The following is a 21,616-nucleotide window of genomic DNA, read 5'->3' on the forward strand; positions in this document are numbered from 1 at the left end:
CAGAGCCTCTGCTGTCACAGAAAAGGGGACCTCTTCCAGGGTCAAAGAGTGGGCTCTTGTTGAACACTCAGAAATAAATTGTCCAAGGAGACATGTATTGATAAAGTAAGAGAAGGGGTGCCCGGACAGAGAATAGGAGCATAAGGAAACCCAGGAGCACTGCTCTACCGTGCGTCTTACAGTCTCAGGTTTCATGATAATGGGGTTAGTTTCTGGCCAATCATTCTTACTCTGGGTCCTTCTTGATGACGCACGCATTGCTCAGCTAAGATGGATTCCAGCAAGAAGGATTCTGGGAGGTCAGTAGGACTTGTGGACTGGTGTCTTCTCTATATTTTGAACTTTCCCTAAGTCTTCAGGTTGTTGGTAGCTTATGCATGTTGTTAGTTCAGAAGCTGTGTTAGTTGTTAGCTCTGCATGCCTTACTGGGACCTTCTGCTGTAAGGAAACTCATGCAAGTGATTACTATAGGTCCTGGCCAGGGCAGGCAGTTTCAGGGAGGTGGTTTTAGTACAGAAATGATGCTCAGTTGTGGATGTGTCTGGTGATGAAAGTAAAATCCGATGTTGCAAAGAACAGTATTGCATCGGAACCTGGAATGTTAGGTTCGTGAATCAAGGTAAATTGGATGTGGTGAAGCAGGAGATGGTAAGAACAAACATCAGTATCTTAGGGAAAGAGTTTATTCATTTATTTAATAAATATTTAATTTGACAATATGTCCACATAGTGTATTAAAGGTTCTAAGAAAATTGTATGTTATATGCTTTTGGTAATTACTGTATGTCAGAAATGCTAAGTAAGTTACAAATATTTATATTTTTCTTATCTTCTTTAATCCTTGCAAATGATATATATTAATTAATATTGCTTCAGTTGTAACTGATGAGAAAACTGAAACATAAGAGTTCAAGTAACTTGTCCAAAAGTTTATTGAAAGGATGTGAAAAAATCTGGAAGCAAGTCTGAAAGCTGAAATGTGTAAGCAATACATTTTCATAATAATATGAGCAATTAATTTTCATAATAGGCAATAAGCTTTCATAATAATAGCAAAGAAATAAACTTTCATAATAACAAAGTTAGAATGCACTGTTAAATGCCAAAACTGTTCTGAGACCTTCAGGTATTTCATTTCATTTATGGTGATAACAGTAAGATAGATGCTATTATTATGCTAATTGATCATGTGAGGAAAACATGGTACAGAATGATAAAGTAACTTGCCCTAGTTCTTCATCTGGAAGGTGGAAACTAGGATTAAAAATAGATAATCTGATTCTAAAGAGCAAACTCTTCAAGTTCAGGGCAATCCTTAATTATCAATAAAACCTCACTATTGAAAATGATTTAAAACTTCACTCAGTTATTTCTTGTTGATGAATTATATTGACCAAAATATATAATTTGATAATATAACCTTTTCTTTCATCAAAATATTGACTAACAAATAATTATTCAAACTACTAAAAAAAATACAGAAATTTATAAAAGTGGAGCTCAGGGAATACACAGAAGAAATAAGAAAGTAAGTATAGTAGAAGGAAAGGTCAGTGTCTTCAACTTAAAAGAGTCCCTTAAATACTTGGTAAAACTAATTAAAAGACATATTGGCCTAACTGAAATGTAATTACTTTTCTAAATTTCAAAAATAAAGAGTAAAATACTTAAATATATTCAGATAGAAAAATGTAGGCAAAATGTAAATATAGAAAATATGTATTTAATATAGTATCACTTTCTCAAATACTAAATGTTGAAATATGATGGGACAATGTTTTAAAATTTTAGTATGAATTTTCACTCAAACTATATGTGAACTCTATAGAAAAATATAGGCTATTTGTTAAATCAAAAATTCTCACAAAATATACTACCTTTTCTGGAAAGTAAACTCTTGACCTAATACTCCATCTAATCAAGAAAAATCAAAAAAGCAGAACATACACTCTCACATATAAATTCATACATGAATCAAAAATAGGGAAGACACGAAATAAAATTATAGGCTGGTACTAATGAAAATAACAAAATGAACATTTACTTTTAAATAATTATTAATAACATTTTACTAAATAATGAAATATGGAAGAGAATTTTTGAAAGAATATGTCATGCTGTATGAAACAACTAATTAACAAGTTGGGTCTAATACTCACAAATTATTTCAATAAATTTGGAACTCAGGATTGTTGAGAAAAGTTGAAGACTAGTTAAAGTTATTAAGAGAGATAACTTAAACCTATTAAAAGAGATCTTTTAGAATTCTTTTGTCTTTCAGATTAATGGAAAATCATATTCACTTACAGTTCAACAGAAAAAAAGTAAAAATAAAAATTTATAAATAATTCATAAATATAGAAAGATATTTTAAAAGAAAATCGCAAGAATTTCTAACACATAGAAAACACAGCATAAAGATATCAGAAACAAATTGATAGGGCAAAAAATTATGGAGGGAGTAAAGATAATATTAGACAAATATAACTTAAGTGAAGAAATATGTCATTAAGACTAAAAAAGTCTTCAGATTAAATACTAATATGTGTATTTAGTATTTAATTTATATTAAAAACAGTGGAAGCACTGTCAGACTTTATTTTTGGGGGCTCCAAAATCACTGCAGATGGTGACTGCAGCCATGAAATTAAAAGATGCTTACTCCTTGGAAGGAAAGTCATGACCAACCTAGATAGCATATTCAAAAGCAGAGACATTACTTTGCCAACAAAGGTCCGTCTAGTCAAGGCTATGGTTTTTCCAGTGGTCATGTATGGATGTGAGAGTTGGCCTGTGAAGAAAGCTGAGCACCGGAGAATTGATGCTTTTAAACTGTGGTGTTGGAGAAGATTCTTGAGAGTCCCTTGGACTGCAAGGAGATCCAACCAGTCCATCCTAAAGGAGATCAGTCCTGGGTGTTCATTGGAAGGACTGATGCTAAAGCTGAAACTCCAGTACTTTAGCCACTTAATGCGAAGAGTTGACTGATTGGAAAAGACCCTGATGCTGGGAGGGATTGAGGGCAGGAGGAGAAGGGGACGACAGAGGATGAGATGGCTGGATGGCATCACTGACTTGATAGACATGAGTTTGAGTAGACTCCGGGAATTGGTGATGGACAGGGAGGACTGGTGTGCTGCAATTCATGGGGTCGCAAAGAGTCGGACACGACTGAGTGACTGAACTGAACTGTGTATATCATGTGCATATTTATAGCCATATTTATATATTAAGTAATATAATATTTATAGACAGATATATTCATATTCATTAAATATAACATTCACAATTAAATTGTAATGTTCCTGGATGTGGAGATATATATATATATATATATATATATATATATATATATATAAAACTTCATACACAGAATAAAATATTAAGACAAAACAAAATAACTGCAATGCAAACGATGGTTTGATACACAATAAATCAGTGGGGGACATGAACATATGTTTAAGGCTTTGTAGCCACCTGTGCAAGTAAAACTCTCCCCTACATGTCCAAAGATCTACACTAATAGATAGAAACATAACTGATTGACAAAAAATTTATTTCAGATGGTCAAAAATTTTATTACATTCACAACAACCACTATACATGTACACAATTACATATACCTATATCATGTGTAAGGATATCTATACCAAACATTTCACCTGTAAATAATGAATGTAGTTTTGCTTTATATATATGCTTGAAAAGAATAGACTTTAATATTGTACTAGGCACTAAGAAAATTATAGAATATTGTCTATTTAGAAATTCTATTAACTACGTTCTTCAACTTCAGTCAGTAGAAGTATACCTTAACTTCAGTAATTGTTTATTGAGCATATATTGTCTTAAAGCAACACAATTACTCAGAAAATGATAGACTTCTTGAATTGTTGTTGTTCAGTTGCTAAGCTGTGTCTGACTCTTTGTTACCCCACTACTGCAGCAAGCCAGGCTTCCCTGTCCTTCACTATCTCCCAGAGTTTGCTCAGATTCATGTCCATTGAGTCAGTGATGCCATCCAACCATCTCATTCTCTGTCACTCCCTTCACCTCCTGCCCTCAATCTTTCCCAGAATCAAGGTCTATTTCAGTGGGTCAGCTCTTCCCATCAGATGGCCAAAGTATTGGAACTTCAGCTTCAGCATCAGACCTTCCAATGAGTATTCAGGATTGGTGTCCTTTAGGAGTGATTGGTTTGATCTTGCTGTCTAAGGGACTCTCATGAGTCTTCTCCAGCAACACAGTTTGAAAGCAACAATTCTTAGGCACCCAGCCTTTTTGATGGTTCAACTCTCACATCTGTATGCAACTACTGGAAAAATCATAGCTTTGACTATATGGACCTTTGTTGGCAAAGTAACTTCTTACTAAACAATAAATAATCTAACAACTTTGAAATTAAAGAAACTTGTCACTTTTGGTCAAATAATCAAAATTGCGAATTTGCAATTCAAAGTAACCACAAGTTGTTATCAATGAGAATAATTTTTATCAAAACTAAAAAGATATTGGGAAAGCTGTATGACAGGAATATCTAATAGTCTTTTTCTAAAAAAAAACTTAAATGAGATAGAATAAAAAGAATGAAATGAAGCTAGAAGAAGTAATAATGATAGAGATAAAAATCAACATTTAATTTGTTCAATAACAGAAGAATAAAGAGTTGATTAAGTGAAGACTTAACTTGTTAAATAACATCAATAAAATAGATCAACTCTGTTAAGATAGCTCATGACTCAATATGAGCAATATATTATGTATAAGAAAAGGAATATATTAACACTGATGTCTGTTTATGATATTAAAAATATAACTAATGTAACTAAAATGCTAATTTGAAATTAAAGTGAAATAGGCTATTTTGAATAAATTTATAATTGAAAATATTCAAGACTGGGTAGAATAATTTAATAATATCTGAATAATAAATGCAAAACCTTTAAGAGTTGTCAAAGAACTAAGCGGAAAAGTTGTATCTCATACAAATAGTTTTAATACTAGGTTTTATAAAAATTCATTTCTATTGTATTTTAATTGCTCGAGCCATTTAAAAAAATCTTATAAAAAGTAAACCCATTCATAATGGAGTGACTTCCATGACATCAGCATCGGGCCTTGAGGGAAGGGTGTCCAGTTTCACGCCATTCTCTGTTTTATCTGACCTCCAGTACTGTCTTAATAGGTTTGGGCAGCAACATCTTTGTTAACTACATTTTTCCTAAGATCCTCCATCTTGACATAACCTTCAGGTATCAGTCCACACAATCTTCATTGAAATCCTTCCAACCACATGGCTCCCCACTATGGAATATGGACTCTCTCAGACACACCCACAGCAGTGTTTGGGGCTGAAGGAAAGGGCAGATCACTGAGCTGCTTTCCACATACATTAGTATTTGAGGGATTAGAATTTGAGTTCCTCTGGCCCATTTGTTTATACATGCGCCTGGCCATGACTACTCTTTTCTCTATTTTCCATGAATATTTCTATTTTTTCTATGCAGTACTTTAAACTGACAGGAACACTTATCTTCTGACTCTTATTTTCTCTTCCATTCAAAATGCATGGATTAAAAAAATTTTTTTTGTTTTGTGTTGAAGTGTGGTTTATTGATAGAATTGTGCTGGTTTTGGGAGTCAGTCAGTTAGGCAGCTCAGTTGTGTCTGACTCTTTGCGACCCCATGGACCACAGCATGCCAGGCTTCCCTGTCCATCACCAACTCCCAGAGCTTGCTCAAACTCATGTCCATCAAGTCGGTGGTGCCATCCAACCATCTCATCCTCTGTCATCCCCATCTCCTCTTGCCGTCAATGTTTCCCAGCACCAGGGTCTTTTCCAATAAGTCAGTTCTTCTCATCATGTGGCCAAAATATTGGAGTTTCAGCTTCAGCATCAGTCCTTCCAATGAATATTCAGGACTGATTTCCTTTAGGAATATGCATCCAGATAACCACAATGGTAGGTTTTGGGAGTAGAGCAGAGCAATTCAGTTATACATAGGCATGTGCTGTTCTTTCTTGAATTCTTTTCCCATTTAGGTTGTTATAAAGTATTGAGCAGCGTTTCCTGTGATGTGCAGTGTATTCTTGTTGGTTGTCTATTTTAAATATGGCAGTGTGTACATATCAACATGAAACTATCCCTCCATTCCATCCTCCCCATTTGGTAACCATAAATTCATTCTTTAGTCGGTGAGTCTGTTTTTGTTTTGTAAATAGGTTCATTTGAATTATTAAAAAATTGTGTCTTGTTCTTATATCAGTGATGAAGAATTCATCTGAGAATATTACTTTTAATTTGTTTTTTAAGCTTTCTTCTGTCCCCTGCAATATCTTTATCCCCTCAGAGTTTCTGTTTTACTTTTTTCTTGTTTTACATCATTGTCATACATGCTATAATTCCAGAAAAACATCCACTTCTGCTTCATTGACTACACTAAAGCCTTTTACAGTGTGGATCACAACAAACTGTAGAAAATTCTTAAAGAGATGGGAATACTAGACCACCTTCCCTGCCTCCTGAGAAATCTGTATGCAGGTCAAGAAGCAACAGTTAGAACCAGACATGGAACAATGGACTGGTTCCAGACTGGGAAAGGAGTACGTCAAGGCTGTATATTGTCACCCTGCTTATTTAACTTATAGGCAGAGTATATCATGAAAAATGCTAGGTCGGATGAAGCACAAACTGGAGTCAAGATTGCTGAGAGAAATATCAATAACCTCAGATATGCTGATGACACCAGCCTTATGGCAGAAAGTGAAGAGAAACTAAAGAACCTCTTGATGAAGGTGAAAGAGGAGAATGAAAAAGCTGGCTTATAACTCAACATTCAAAGAACTAAGATCATGGCATCCAGTCCCATCATTTCATGGCAAATAGATAGGGAAACAGAGGAAACAGTGACAGACTTAATTTTCTTGGGCTCCAAAATCATTACAGATGGTGACTGCAGCCATGAAATTAAAAGATGTTTACTTTTTGGAAGAAAAAATATGACAAACTTAAATGGCGTATTAAAAAGTGGAGACGTTACTTTGCCGACAAAAGTCTGTATAGTCAAAGCTATGATTTTTCTAGTAGTCAAGTATAGATGTGAGAGCTGGACCATAAAGGAGGCTGAGTGTCGAAGAACTGATGCTTTTGAACTGTGGTGCTGGAGAAGACTCTTGAGTCCCTTCGACAGCAAGGAGATCAAACCAGTTCATCCTAAACGAAATCAATGCTGAATATTCACTGGAAGGACTGTAGCTGAAACTGAAGCTTCAAAACTTCAGCCACCTGATGAGGAGAGCTGACTCATTAGAAAAGACCCTGAGGCTGGGAAAGATTGAAGACAGTAGGAGAAGGGGACAACAGAAGATGAAATGGTTGGATGGCATCACAGATTCAATGCACATGAGTTTGAGCAAGCTCCAGGAGATGGTGAAGGACAGGGAAGCCTGGCATCTGCAGTCCATGGGATGGCAAAGAGTCAGACAACTGAGTGACTGAACAACAACAAATACATATTAGAGGCATTCTTCAAATGACTCTTATTCTTGGATGTCCATATATAAGAGAGAGATACAGTACTTCAAAACTAAGTTAAAGGCCCATGTCTGAAGACAAGCCTTACTGAAATTTCTGGATATTCCACAGGAAGTTCTCAGTATATTATGATTATCCTTTCTGTCTCTTTGTCCTTGTGGTCTGTGCCCTTTTATTTATTAATGTCATGAAGGTAGGGAGAAAGGACATGGTCAGGAATGAATGGAGATGAATTCAGGTGTTCAATAAATCAGATTTTCCCTGGCTTGTATTAACACAAAATTAAATGGATATGAGGCTTGATGAACCCCAAGCAGGCAAAATAAGTAAAAGTATATTAAAAACTTGTGATGGATTCATTTTGATGTTTGGCAAAACTAATACAATTATGTAAAGTTTAAAAATAAAATAAAATTAAAAAAAAAAACTTAATGTAGCTTATTTCATGAATGTTTGTAAAACTTATTTTGTGTTAAAGCCTCTGATAATCATAAAATTTAAGTTATCTTCCTTAAATTGTATGACTACTTTTAACTGATCCCACAATGGCACCCCACTCCAGTACTCTTGCATGGAAAATCCCATGGATGGAGGAACCTGGTAGGCTGCAGTCCATGGGGTCGCTAAGAGTCGGACACGACTGAGTGACTTCACTTTCACTTTTCACTTTCATGCATTGGAGAAGGAAATGGCAACCCACTCCAGTATTTTTGCCTGGAGAATCCCAAGGACGGCGGAGCCTGGTGGGCTGCCGTCTATGGGGTCGCACAGAGTCGGACATGACTGAAGCAACTTAGCAGTAGCAGCAGCAGCTGCCATCTAGAAATACTCATTATAATAACCAATCATTGTAAAGGTTCATGTTCACTTTATAAGCCATCCTGTAACACTACACCTCAGAGCTTCATATAGTTTCAGGTTTGAAGTCTCTGTTCACAAACAGCTTCTTTGTCACTCAAAAGATATTCATGTTAAAAAAACACACATTCACACACAAAAATTATGGATGTGCCATACATATGCCATTAATCCTAATCCTAAATATATTAGCAAACAAAGCCAACTATATAATTGAAGTCTACTTTGAAAATGGAAAGATAGTCAAATATTATATAATACTTTAATAGAAATTCTTATATTCTTTATACTGCATAGAAGAGAGAACCTTGCCTGTTGCTAACATATCACTTCTTTCCTAATGACTATAACAATGCCAATTTTGTGTTAACTGTTTGATAAACACTGTCTGAATGACTTTTCATTATCAATAAGTGAAGGAGAAAACATAAATGTATAATAATGTTAGCATTTTATTTATTTATATTGTTTTTTACCACCTGTGAAGTAGGTGAAAAATGCTTGAATAAAGGGAGATATTGGGCCCATAATTTATGAAGTCAAGTGATGAGTAGTCAAAGAATGTAGTCTGCTTCTAAATTTCTAGAAACCAAACTGTATTGCTTATATGATTAACATGTCAGAAAGGCAGTTGATGGAATTCAATATTCATTATTGATTAAAAATTATTTTTAAGATATGTTTAAATAATACTACAAGATGGGGTTTTTTTAAGACCAAAATGAAAAAAAAAAAGAGACACACAGATATGCCAACTTTATAGTGAGCCATATTAATGACTATGAAACACCAGAAGAATTCTTTTTAAAATCTGAGAATAATATACAGAATTACTACAAAATTATTTAGAAGTATATCATAGTTTTCAATGAATTAATAATTAAGAATTCACACATGGAAAAGCAGTTAATACAGCTGCTATTTGTAGATAATCTTGTTTTTCATATAAATTTTTTTAACAAAATATTCAAAACATAGATTAATGACACCATGCTATCCACTGCCAAAATAAAATAGATATGAGAAGTTTCCTTGATAGTTATCTGATCTGTTTTCTATTAAAAACAAATTAAATGGAATATTACAGTAAAAATAAAGATTCACTCCTGAAAGACCCTGCCCCTGACCCATTTCCAAGTTCCTATTGCTGTCTTGATATTGCTACAAGCATTTCCTGTACAGGCTTGTAGTAATTTCCTACATAAAGGTATCTTATTAACTAAAATTGGGTAGTTTGATTTACAATTTCTATAATTTATTTAAGTGGATTTTTTGTTTTCTTATATGAAGTTGCTTTCACAGCAATATATTTTTGAGTATTCAGGGACTTGATTTATTCACTTCAAGTGCTGAAACTATATTTTTTCCTTGTGAACACATTATATATGATTTACCATTCTTTTATAAAGGGACATGAAGAATAAACATCATTGCACAGGTCTCCTGTGCACATATACAAGAATTTCTCTAGAGTTATCACTTGAATATGAAATGTCAGAATTTGATAATGTAGGCAACTCCAATATAATTAGATATTGCCAAAATTGTTATACAAATTTACCCTTCTTCCAACAAAATTGGCAACTCTGTTATCCCCACCAACTAATAATTAGTTTCCCATCCTGACTGGTAGGGAATGTCTCATTGAAAAATGACATTTGTCTTTCTCTGTGTTGAAATGTGTCAAAAAGAAAAATGTGTGGGGCCGCTCTTGCCTGGTGCCATGATAACAAGCCAAAACTTGGGTAACTTTCACGTCAGTATCAATTCTCCCCTGGACCAGAAACACATTATGTCCTAGCAGCCAGTCCCCAAACGGCCCAGTCAACTCTGGGCTGTATGCTTAGTGTCTTGTTCTCGATCCACTTTTTATTGTTGTCTTCCCTGTTCCTTATTCTTTACCCTATAAAAGCTGCTTCTTCTCTTCCATCCTATTTTTCGGCTCCCTGCACTCTTCTGAACAGAGAAAGCTTGCTTCGCAAAGTGTTAAACAAAGATTGTGTTAATTGATAAATGAAAAAAGCTAAAACAATTTTAAATAATGAATTTGATGTCTCTCTTGAGTACAAGGGAGAACAATCTACGGACTGAGGGAGTTCAGTACCTCACAAGCAGTGGAGCACTATTCTTGAGGGATTGGGGGCAAGAGTCAGTTTTACAGAGATTAGAAGAGCAAGATGGGCTACGAGGTCGGGGATTTCCTTAGGAGGTTAGCAGGTCCTGCTTTCTAGGCTAAGGAGAACTTGGGAAAGAGGAGTTCAAAGATTGTGGTTAGGGTATGTTAGCCTTACATGAGGGAGGCTTCTTGTAAGTGCAACTGATTTAGGTTTGGATTTGTGTTGTGGGTTGGCCACTGGGGCAGTTTTTATTTTGTGGGTCCATATGAATTAATTTTATCACACCTAAATTGTGTTCTTTGATCATTTTTAACATGTATAATTTACAGGCAACAAGATGCACTCATTTTGAACATAAAATTTCTCAATTTTTGACAACCCAGGTAAACAAATATCTACGATCCAACAACATTCCCTATATCCCTTCTCAGTTTCTCCCATCTCCCTAATTCCAGGCTTTCTGTCACAATTGACTAGATTGTGTCTTACAATTGTATCCTATCTGTGTCCAACAACTTTTGGTCTTTGTAGGTAATAAATTTTTTTTTCTAGTTGCTTTAATAATTATTCTTGGTTCTTCAGGTTCACTGTTTATGTATCTAAGTTGAAATATATTTTAAATTATTTTGCTTACCAATAATTCTCCTTAAAACTTTCACCAATCTTGGGGAATCCTCAGCCATTATCAATTTCATTTGAGGAAATAAAAGTTCACATTTTAAAATAAGACAAAAAATTTAAATATAAAGCTTTTTCTATGTCCTTTGGCTTTCTCCCTCCCCTCAACTGTGTGTTATGCTTCTGTATTATGTGTTAACCAGACTTCCCCTATGGCAGAAATACCTGCTCAACCATAAAGATTTATTTCTCTCCTTCTGGCACCAACCATGTAACTACTTAAAAGATAACATTCCTTTTTCAATCCTGGAAGGGATCAGGATGACTCACCACTCTGTATGTGCAGGTATCTTTTGTGAACTTTATGTACAAAGCCAATATATTATTTCCCTTAAGATAGTGATTGGTGAAGAACTAATTGGTTAGTAAACCTGGGGAGACACTAGGCCACACCTAATGGATGTTCCTAGCTTAAATACTTACTTATGACTTTATTGATGTTACTAGCAATATTGTCTGTATTCTATTTTACAAGACTACATTACCAAATGTGTGACAGAGCCTGAGAGGAAACTGATGATAATTGGGCAGCTTGAAACAATTGGCCAAATATGTAGTCTTACAAGATCAATTTTCATAATAGTATAGTTCTAGATATAGGAAGAGGAGAAGGCAATGGCACCCCACTCCAGTACTCTTGCCTGGAAAATCCCATGGACAGAGGAGCCTGGTGGGCTGCAGTCCATGGGGTCGTTAAGAGTTGGACACGACTGAGTGACTTCACTTTCACTTTTCACTTTCATGCATTGGAGTAGGAAATGGCAACCCATTCCAGTGTTCTTGCCTGGAGAATCCTGGGGATGGGGGAGCCTGGTGGGCTGCTATCTGTGGGGTCGCACAGAGTCGGACACGACTGACGTGGCTTGGCAGCACGGCAGATATAGGAAGAAGCAACAAGAAAGAAACATTTCCTGGACCATTTAAGACTGATAAACACAGGGATCCCAGAGGCTTTTGATTACTGTTGACAGAGCCTAGCCCAATAACACATTAAGTGGCCTTTCAACAAAATCCTTGCCTAATCTGGGAATGAGCATTTCTAATGCCATGGGACAAGTTGGTCACAAAATGCCTCCCAAACCTGGGTTGAAATTAAGACTGAAAGGGAAGGGGTTGTAAAATAAAGAATGTTGCCTACCATCCAGTTCTACACAAATCAAGTTACTGGCCTCTGCAGTTGCTGACCTTCAATACTGAAGACTGGGGCAAAACTAGAAGAATAAGTCTTCAGATAGTTAGATATTTTCAGAGGAAATTGTTTATGAACCTGGATTCTTACAATTTCTGATTTCAGGAAAACACCAAAACCATTAACTAAGATATCTGTTCCATCTGGCTAGTTGCAGCCTTCTGCTGAGATGTGTGCTTGATTGCATGTATTCATTTCACCAAAATCACATATATACTGACCTCCCCCATTACCTCTTCAGAACAGTTCTCAGAACTCTCTGAAAAGCTGTCCCCTGGGTTATACTCCTCAGTTTGGCTCAAATAAACTTTTCCATTTCTTTCTTAGATTGACTATTAATTGATGTTTTGTTGACATAGTTTCCCCACAGTTATCTTTCACATTATTTCTTTATTATCTTTACTGTTAAGTCCTAATATTCACATGTAGCACTTCTCACTCTATCCTTAAAACTCATATCGTTAGTTCAAGTTCATGTGCCCAACACACAATGTGGCCAAACACATGAAAACATTGGAGTTTACAGCAGAGAAAGGTTTATTGCAGGGACATGCAGGAGGGTGGGTGGCTCGTGCCCTAAAGTGGCATGAACTCCTCAAAGGGTTTTGGCAAAGCATTTTTAAAAGCCAGGTGAGGAGGAGGGTAGCAGGGTATGTAATCAGCTAATGCACAATTCTTTGATTGATTGATGAGATAAGATGGTGGTGCCATAGGGGTTAGTATTATCAGTCCTTAGGCTGCTGGAGGCCTGAGGCTAGATATTCATGGTCATCAAGTAGTTGACATCTTACATTTGATGGGAGAGATTTTCACATCTGTAAAACAACTCTGAAAATGTGTATCAAATGTTATTTTTTAGGTACTTTAGACAAAACATGGTCCACTGGAGAAGGGAATGGCAAACCACTTCAGTATTCTTGCCTTGAGAACACCATGAACAGTATGAAAAGCCAAAAAGATAGGACACTGAACCATGAACTCCCCAGGTTGGTAGGTGCCCAATATGCTACTGGAGATCAGTGGAGAAATAACTCCAGAAAGAATGAAGGGATGGAGCCAAAGCAAAAACAACACCCAGTTGTGGATGTGACTGGTGATGGAAGTAAAGTCCAATGCTTTAAAGAGCAATATTGCATAGGAACCTGGAATGTCAGATTCATGAATCAAGGCAAATTGGAAGTGGTCAAATGGGAGATGGCAAGAATGAACATCAACATTTTAGGAATCAGTGAACTAAAATGGACTGGAATGGGTGAATTTAACTCAGATGACCATTATATCTTCTATGGTGGGCAAGAATCCCTTAGAAGAGATGGAGTAACCATCATAGTCAACAAAAGAGTCTGAAATGCAGTACTTGGATGCAATCTCAAAAATGACAGAATCATCTCTGTTCGTTTACAAGGCAAACTATTCAAAATCACACTAATCCAAGTCCATGCCCATACCCATAATGCTGCAGAAGCTGAAGTTGAACCGTTCTATGAAGACCTACAAGATCTTCTAGAAGTAATACCCAAAAAAGATGTCCTTTTCATTATAGGGGACTAGAATGCAAAAGTAGGAAGTCAAGAAATGCCTGGAGTAACAGGCAAATTTGGCCTTGGAGTACAGAATGAAGCAGGGCAAAGGCTAATAGAGTTTTGCTTAGAGAACACACTGGTGATAGCAAACACTCTCTTCCAACAACAAAAGAGAAGACTCTACACATGGACATCACCAGATGGTCAATACTGAAATCAGATTAATGATATTCTTTGCAGCCAAAGATGGAGATACTCTATACAGTCAGCAAAAACAAGACTGGGAGCTGACTGTGGTACAGACTATGAACTCCTCATTGCCAAATTCAGACTTAAATTGAAGAAAGTGGGGAAAACCACTAGGCCATTCAGGTATGACCTAAATCAAATCCCTTAAGATTATACAGTGGAAGTGACAAGTAGATTCAAGGGATTAGGTATGATAGAGTGCTTGAAGAACTATGGACGGAGGTTTGTGACATTGTGCAGGAGACAGGGATCAAGACCTTCCCCATGGAAAAGAAATGCAAAAAAGCAAAATGGCTGTCTGGGGAGGCCTTGCAAACAGCTATGAAAAGAAGAGAAGCAAAAGGCAAAGGACAAAAGGAAAGATATACCCATTTGAATGCAGAGTTCCAAAGAATAACAAGGAGAATAAGAAAGCCTTCCTCAGTGATCAATGCAAAGAAATAGAGGAAAAGAATAGAATGGGAACTCTAGAGATGTCGTCAAGAAAATTAGAGATACCAGGGGAATATTTCATGCAAATATTGGCATAATAAAGGACAGAAATGGCATGGAACTAACAGCAGAAGATATTAAGAAGACGTGGCAAGAATACACAGAAGAACTATACAAAAAAAAAATCTTCATGACCGAGATCATCACAATGGTATGATCACTCACCTAGAGCCAGACATCCTGGAATGCGAAATTAAGTGGGCCGTAGAAAGCATCACTACGAACAAAGCTAGTGGAGGTGATGGAATTCCAGTTGAGCTATTTCAAATGCTGAAATGATGCTGTGAAAATGCTGCAGTCAATATGCCAGCAAATTTGTAAAATTCAGCAGTGGACACAGGACTGGAAAAGGTCAGTTTTCATTCCAATTCCAAGGAAAGGCAATGCCAAAGAATGCTCAAGATACTGCTCAATTGCATTCATCTCAGACACTAGTATAGTAATGCTCAAAATTCTCCAAGCCAGGCTTCAACAGTACATGAACCGTGAACTTCCAGATGTTCAAGCTGGATTTAGAAAAGGCAGAGGAAACAGAAAGAAAATTGCCAAGATCCGTTGGATCACTGAAAAAGCAAGAGCATTTCAGAAAAACATCTATTTCTTCTTTATTGACTATGCCAAAGCCTTTGACTGTGTGGTTATGACAAACTGTGGGAAATTCTTAAAGAGATGGGAATACCAAACCACCTGACCTGCATCCAGAGAAATCTGTATGCAGGTCAAGAAGCAACAGTTAGAACGGGACATGGAACAACAGACTGGTTCCAAATCTGGAAAAGAGTATGTCAAGGCTGTACATTGTCATCCTGCTTATTTAACTTATGCAGAGTACATCATGGAAATGCTGGGCTGGATGAAGCAGAAGCTTGAATGAAGATTGCCAGGAGAAATATCAATAACCTCAGAAATGCAGATGGCACCACCCTTATGGCATAAAGTGAAGAACTAAAGAGTCTCCTGATGTAAGTGAAAGAGGAGAGTGAAAAAGTTGGCTTAAAGCTCAACATTCAGAAAACAGATCATTGTATCCGGTCCCATTACTTCATGGCAAATAGATGGAGAAACAGTGGAAACAGTGTCAAACTTTATTTTTTTTTTTGGTTCCAAAATCACTGCAGATATTGATTGCAGCCATGAAATCAAAAGACACTTCCTTCTCGGAAGAAAAGTTATGACCAACCTAGATAGCTTATTAAGAAACAGAGGCATTACTTTGCCAACAAAGGTCCATCTAGTCAAAGCTATCGTTTTTCCAGTAGAGATGTATGGATGCTAGAGTTGGACCATAGAGAAAGCTTAGCACTGAAGAATTGATGCTTTTGAACTGTGGTGTTGGAGAAGACTCTTGAGAGTCCCTTGGACTGCAAGGAGATCCAACCAGTCCATCCTAAAGGAAATCAGTCCTGAATATTCATTGGTAGGACTGATGTTGAAGCTGCAACTCCAATACTTTGGCCACCTGATGCAAAGAACTGACTCATTTGAAAAGACACTGATGCTGGGCAAGATTGAGGGTAGGATGAGAAGGGGATGACAGAGGATGAGATAGTTGGATGATAGCACTGACTCAATGGACATGAGTTTGAGTAGACTCCTGGAGTTGGTCATGACAGGGAGGTCTGGTGTGCTGCAGTCCATGGGGTTGCAAAGAGTCGGACACGACTGAGTGACTGAACTGAACTGAGGTGAACTTCAGAGAGGAACTAAAGCAGAAATAAGGGAAAGGCCTGACCCATGAAGTCACCACAGTTTCCTCCTTGGAAACTGTTACGTATTTTATAACATTTTTGCTATTTCAATCTTCATAGTTTCCTCAGGTCTAACTTGTTGCTTCCTGGACCTATCTATCATTATAAAACTCATTTACAGCTTTTAAAATTCATTTACATATTTAAAAATTTTAAGACAGTCTGTTTAGCTTTTGATATCTAAACTTTTTTAGTAAGTAAGTGCTAGTCGATCAGTTGTGTCTGACTGTGATCCTATGGATTGTAGCCTGGCAGGCTCTTCTGTCCATGGAATTCTCCAGGCAACAATTCTGGAGTGGGTTCCTACTCCCTTCTCCAGGAGATCTTCCCAGCTCTGGGATCAAAGTTGGGTCTCCTGCATTGCAGGCAGATTCTTGAGCATCTGAGCCATCTAAGTTGTGCTTAATAATTTATGTGCTTAATCATTGTGAAAAGTATTTCATATTCCCCTTATGATATTTCTCTCATTATCTGAAATTCATGCTGTCCATATTTCTGTTATTTCCTATTGCTGTTTACACTTATTCCATGCTTGATCTTGCTTTGTGTATTTGGTAATTTCTGAAGGTTAGTTCGTATTTGTCTTTTATTTGTTTCTTTTTTGATTCCTTTTGCCTAGGTTGTCAAAGTATCATCCCTAGAGTGATTTTAATTGTCTTCTGCAGGAACAAAATGCACATAATTGGATCAATCACTATTGATATTAATTTCTCAGTTGGTAACTCCAGGGCCACTCACGTATGTTGACTTAAAAAATGTACATGAAATTGTGAGTTAAGTTTTACTGGGGGCAAAATGAGGACTGCAGACTGGGATACAGCACTACGTATAGTTCTGAGAAACTGCTCCAAAGAAGCAGGGTGGAAGGTCAGTATATACATTGTTTTGGTGAAGGGAGAATACATGCAATCAAGCACATATTTTTCCAGAAAGTTTCTGCTAGTCTCATGAAGCTTTGCTGCTGCTGCTGCTGCTAAGTCACGTCAGTCGTGTCCGACTCTCTGCGACCCAGTAGATGGCAGCCCACCAGCTCCCCCGTCCCTGGGATTCTCCAGGCAAGAACACTGGAGTGGGTTGCCATTTCCTTCTCCAATGCATGAAAGTGAAAAGTGAAAGTGAAGTTGCTCAGTCGACCCCATGGACTGCAGCGCACCAGGCTCCTCCATCCATGGGATTTTCCAGGCAAGAGTACTGGAGTCGGGTGCCATTGCCTTCTCCTGAAGCTTTGCTAGCTAATCTCAAAGTACTGTCATCAGCATGAGGGACTTCAATACTTTTCTAGTTATGAGGTGATTAAAAAATGAGGCTATATAATTGGCTCCTGAAATTATATAGCCATCTGAAGACCTGTCCTTCCAGTATTTCCCTGAGCACAGAGTGCCTAATTTCTGCTCTCCATCCTGAACTTCTTTCAGGGGGTGTTGAAAGTGTTGAAAGTCAATAGTGACAGCAGTACAGGATTTAATCCTTGTAGAGCAGGTGAAATTGCAAGCACCGATTTTCAGTTGACGGCCCACTCATGGTAATAAATTTGAGCATACTTTGGGAAGCATTTAATAACCATTTTATCCTACAGTGCTAGGAAGACTGATTCCTAGGTCTGGTGAAGGTTTCACTGATAGGCCATTCAATCTGCTATTACTGGACTAGATCTATCAACAGTAATCAAAGAGCTCTAGACCAACCTGTCTTACCTTAACTGTTACAGTCTAGGAAAAATTCTCTATTGATGAGAGAATAAAAATTCTCTATTCTCTCTTTCCATATCTAGAGTAACACTATTAAAAGGTTGTTGAATCACATGAAGACACCGGGATTCTTGGCCCCCGGAGGAGAAGAATTCAATCCGGGGCCAGAGACGAGGCTTGATCGCTCAAAGCTTTTACATAATAAAGTTTTATTAAAGTATAAAGGAGATAGAGAAAGCTTCTGACATAGGCATCAGAAGGGGGCAGAAAGAGTACCCCCTTGTTAGTGTTAGCAATGAAGTTATATACTCTCCAATGAATCCAAAGAATGTCTGGAGGTTGTAAAGACCTCACCAGACCTACTCCCATAATTTACATTTTAAGATAACAGAATTAGCCAGAAGGTGTAATCTAGAGACTGTCCTCAGGCAGGATACATTATTGTTATATAATCCTAAGGAATGTAGAGAAGGAAAAAAGTTTGTCCTTTCTTCCTCCTTGAGAATTCCAGACCCCTCTCTCATTGGGGACCCCTAGACTCCTTATCAACCTTCCTAGGAAATGACTTCCTATTACAATCATTCAGTTCAGTTCAGTTTAGTTCAGTCGCTCAGTCGTGTCAGACTCTTTGAGACCCCATGAATCGCAGCACGCCAGGCCTCCCTGTCCATTACCAACTCCCGGAGTTCACCCAGACTTATGTCCATCCAGTCAGTGATGCCATCCAGCCATCTCATCCTCTGTCGTCCCTTTCTCCTCCTGCCCCCAATCCCTCCCAGCATCAGAGTCTCTTCCAATGAGTCAACTCTTCTCATGAGGCAGCCAAAGTACTGGAGTTTCAGCTTTAGCATCATTCCTTCCAAAGAAATCCCAGGGCTGATCTCCTTCAGAATGGACTGGTTGGATCTCCTTGCAGTCCAAGGGACTCTCAAGAGTCTTCTCCAACACCACAGTTCAAAAGCATCAGTTCTTCAGCACTCAGCCTTCTTCACAGTCCAACTCTCACATCCATACATGACCGCAGGAAAAACCATAGCTTTGACTAGATGGACCTTTGTTGGCAAAGTAATGTCTCTGCTTTTGAATATACTATCTAGGTTGTAACTTTCCTTACGAGGAGTAAGCGTCTTTTAATTTCATGGCTGCAGTCACCATCTGCAGTGATTTTGGAGCCCAGAAAAATAAAGTCTGACACTGTTTCCACTGTTTCCCCATCTATTTCCCATGAAGTGATGGGACCGGATGCCATGATCTTCGTTTTCTGAATGTTGAGCTTTAAGCCAACTTTTTCACTCTCCACTTTCACTTTTATCATGAGGCTTCTTAGTTCCTCTTCACTTTCTGCCATAAGGGTGGTGTCATCTGCATATCTGAGGTTATTGATATTTCTCCTGGCAATCTTGATTCCAGCTTGTGTTTCTTCCAGTCCAGCGTTTCTCATGATGTACTCTGCATATAAGTTAAATAAGCAGGGTGACAATATACAGCCTTGACGTACTCCTTTTCCTATTTGGAACCAGTCTGTTGTTCCATGTCCATTTCTAACTGTTTCTTCCTGACCTGCATACAGATTTCTCAAGAGGCAGGTAGGTGGTCTGGTATTCCTATATTTTTTTATCAGAAGTTCTGTCACACATATGGTAATTAATCTTGAATTAATAAAATAGGAAAAGTACAAGTAATGTAACTAGCAGTAATATTAAAGTCATAAATAAGAATTCAGCCAAGAACTTCCATTAAGTGTAGTTCGGTATAGTCTCAGGTCATCCAACTTAGTTTAGTCTGTACCAATCTTTGTCTTTCAGGGTAATTTTATATTGACACTGTCCATAAAGCTCCCAGTCCAATTTCCTATTGTTACCAGGCTGCTTGTCCTTAGTGTAATTTAATTGTTCCTCCTTTAGGAGGGCCTTAAAACTTAAGTGACCACAGCCTGGTTTAACCACATAAATTCATCCCATAGTTGTGGGAGGGTTTATTCTTTGGCTGAACTCTTGCTTGTTACTCTGATTGAGCTGAGGAACTTTAGAGGAAATTTATATTTATGGCCATGGTCAGAGTAGATATTATTAATTGGTTAGTGAGAGCATACCACCTAGTAATACCAAGAGCAGCCTGAGGAGACTGAACTTCCTATTTTCTAAAATAAATTTTCTAAGGGTCATCCAATTAGAGCCTTGGAGTACAGAGATACAGCAAGGTAATCTATAAGTACTAGATACAGGTAATAGGCCACAATGCAACATATGGAATGCTTTTTCAAACTAGCATAGGACTGTGTCCATTATAGTAAAACACTTGATTTATATACAAAGGTCCAAGAAGTCAAGAAAACATTATAAATGATCAAACAAATTAGTTCATTATCTTGCTTAAGCTGTCTACTTTTGATGTTGTGTTATTCTCATTTTCATTGAAATGTAGTCTCCTCTGTTTGAACATCTTTTTAAGGTAAATTTGAGGTCAGCAGTCTGCTCTATAGACCAGTTTAGTGTAGGGGCCTCTGAAAATGAGAATTAATTCAAGAGTCAGCTTGCTTTCAGTTTCACTGTGTATGAGCTAATTAAGAGTACCTGATAAAAGTCCTTCCATCCAGTTGGAGATAATCCTTTAAATTATGTTTTACAGTACACATAATCCCCTGGTTGCAGGCCATGGGGCATCTGATCTTCATTCAGTGATTACAAAAATTAGCTTCATAAACAAAATTTATAGTGTCCTTTTAATAATACAGTTAACTTTACATTAATATAGTGTAACTGCAAGAAACTATCTGGGAAGTGACTTAGTACAAAATTTGGATTTAACATTCATTGGAACACTCTTTTTCTCTCCAAAATTACCCTCATTTCTACCAAATATACCCAAATTAAGAATAATTTGTTTATAAAAAAAGTCTGGCTTCAAAAACTTGACCTGATAATTTATATAACTATAATTTATCATACAGATTTTTTGCTTTACTAAAACTTTTATAAGGCGTCTCAGTCTGAACTTTAAAAAACCCTCAGAGGTAAGAAAGTCACATTAAGAGCTTATCACACATTTCACTTAGGTGAATTCTTCCCTTATTAAGACCCCCCAAAATACTTTGAGATTACTGTACCTGTTGATGAGGTAGCTTTCCTAATTTATTAGCAACATTTGGGAAGTCCTGGTGGCTCTGCAGTAAAGAATCTGCCTGCATTACAGGAATCTCAGGTTTCATCTATGGTTTGAAAATATCCCCTGGAGAAGGAAATGGCAACCCACTCCAGTATTCTTGGCTGGGAAATCCCATGGACAGAGGAGCCAGATGGGCTAGAGTCCATAGGGTTGCAAAAGAGACACGGCTTAATAATTAAACAACAACAACCATAGAATATAACCTAAGAAGATTTATTACTCATTTGACCATACTTCCCATGTAAATTAACACACCAAATGAACCTAATTAGTTTAATATCTCTCTTTGGGATGTTCCAGGGGCCCTTTGAGACAACCCAAAGTTAACCAGAGGTCAAATGACTTAATTAAATTTTGATTTAGGAAGTTTTGTC

At 37.2% G+C, this 21,616-nt stretch overlaps 1 long non-coding RNA gene across 1 annotated transcript in view; it reads right to left on the reverse strand.

Annotated features, from left to right (window-relative positions):
- Nucleotides 1-21,338, reverse strand: part of LOC147363071 (uncharacterized) — a 61,067-nt gene extending 39,729 nt beyond the window's left edge. Inside the window, exon 1 of the long non-coding RNA XR_015136759.1 lies at nucleotides 21,184-21,338. This is a non-coding gene — a long non-coding RNA (uncharacterized LOC147363071). The remainder of the gene's footprint in view (nucleotides 1-21,183) is intronic.
- Nucleotides 21,339-21,616: the final 278 nt, after the last annotated feature.

Source organism: Bos grunniens, chromosome 11 (assembly GCF_055505025.1).
Source record: "Bos grunniens cultivar Pamir isolate PY7600 chromosome 11, Bosgru_T2T1.0, whole genome shotgun sequence".
Taxonomy (NCBI): domain Eukaryota; kingdom Metazoa; phylum Chordata; class Mammalia; order Artiodactyla; family Bovidae; genus Bos; species Bos grunniens.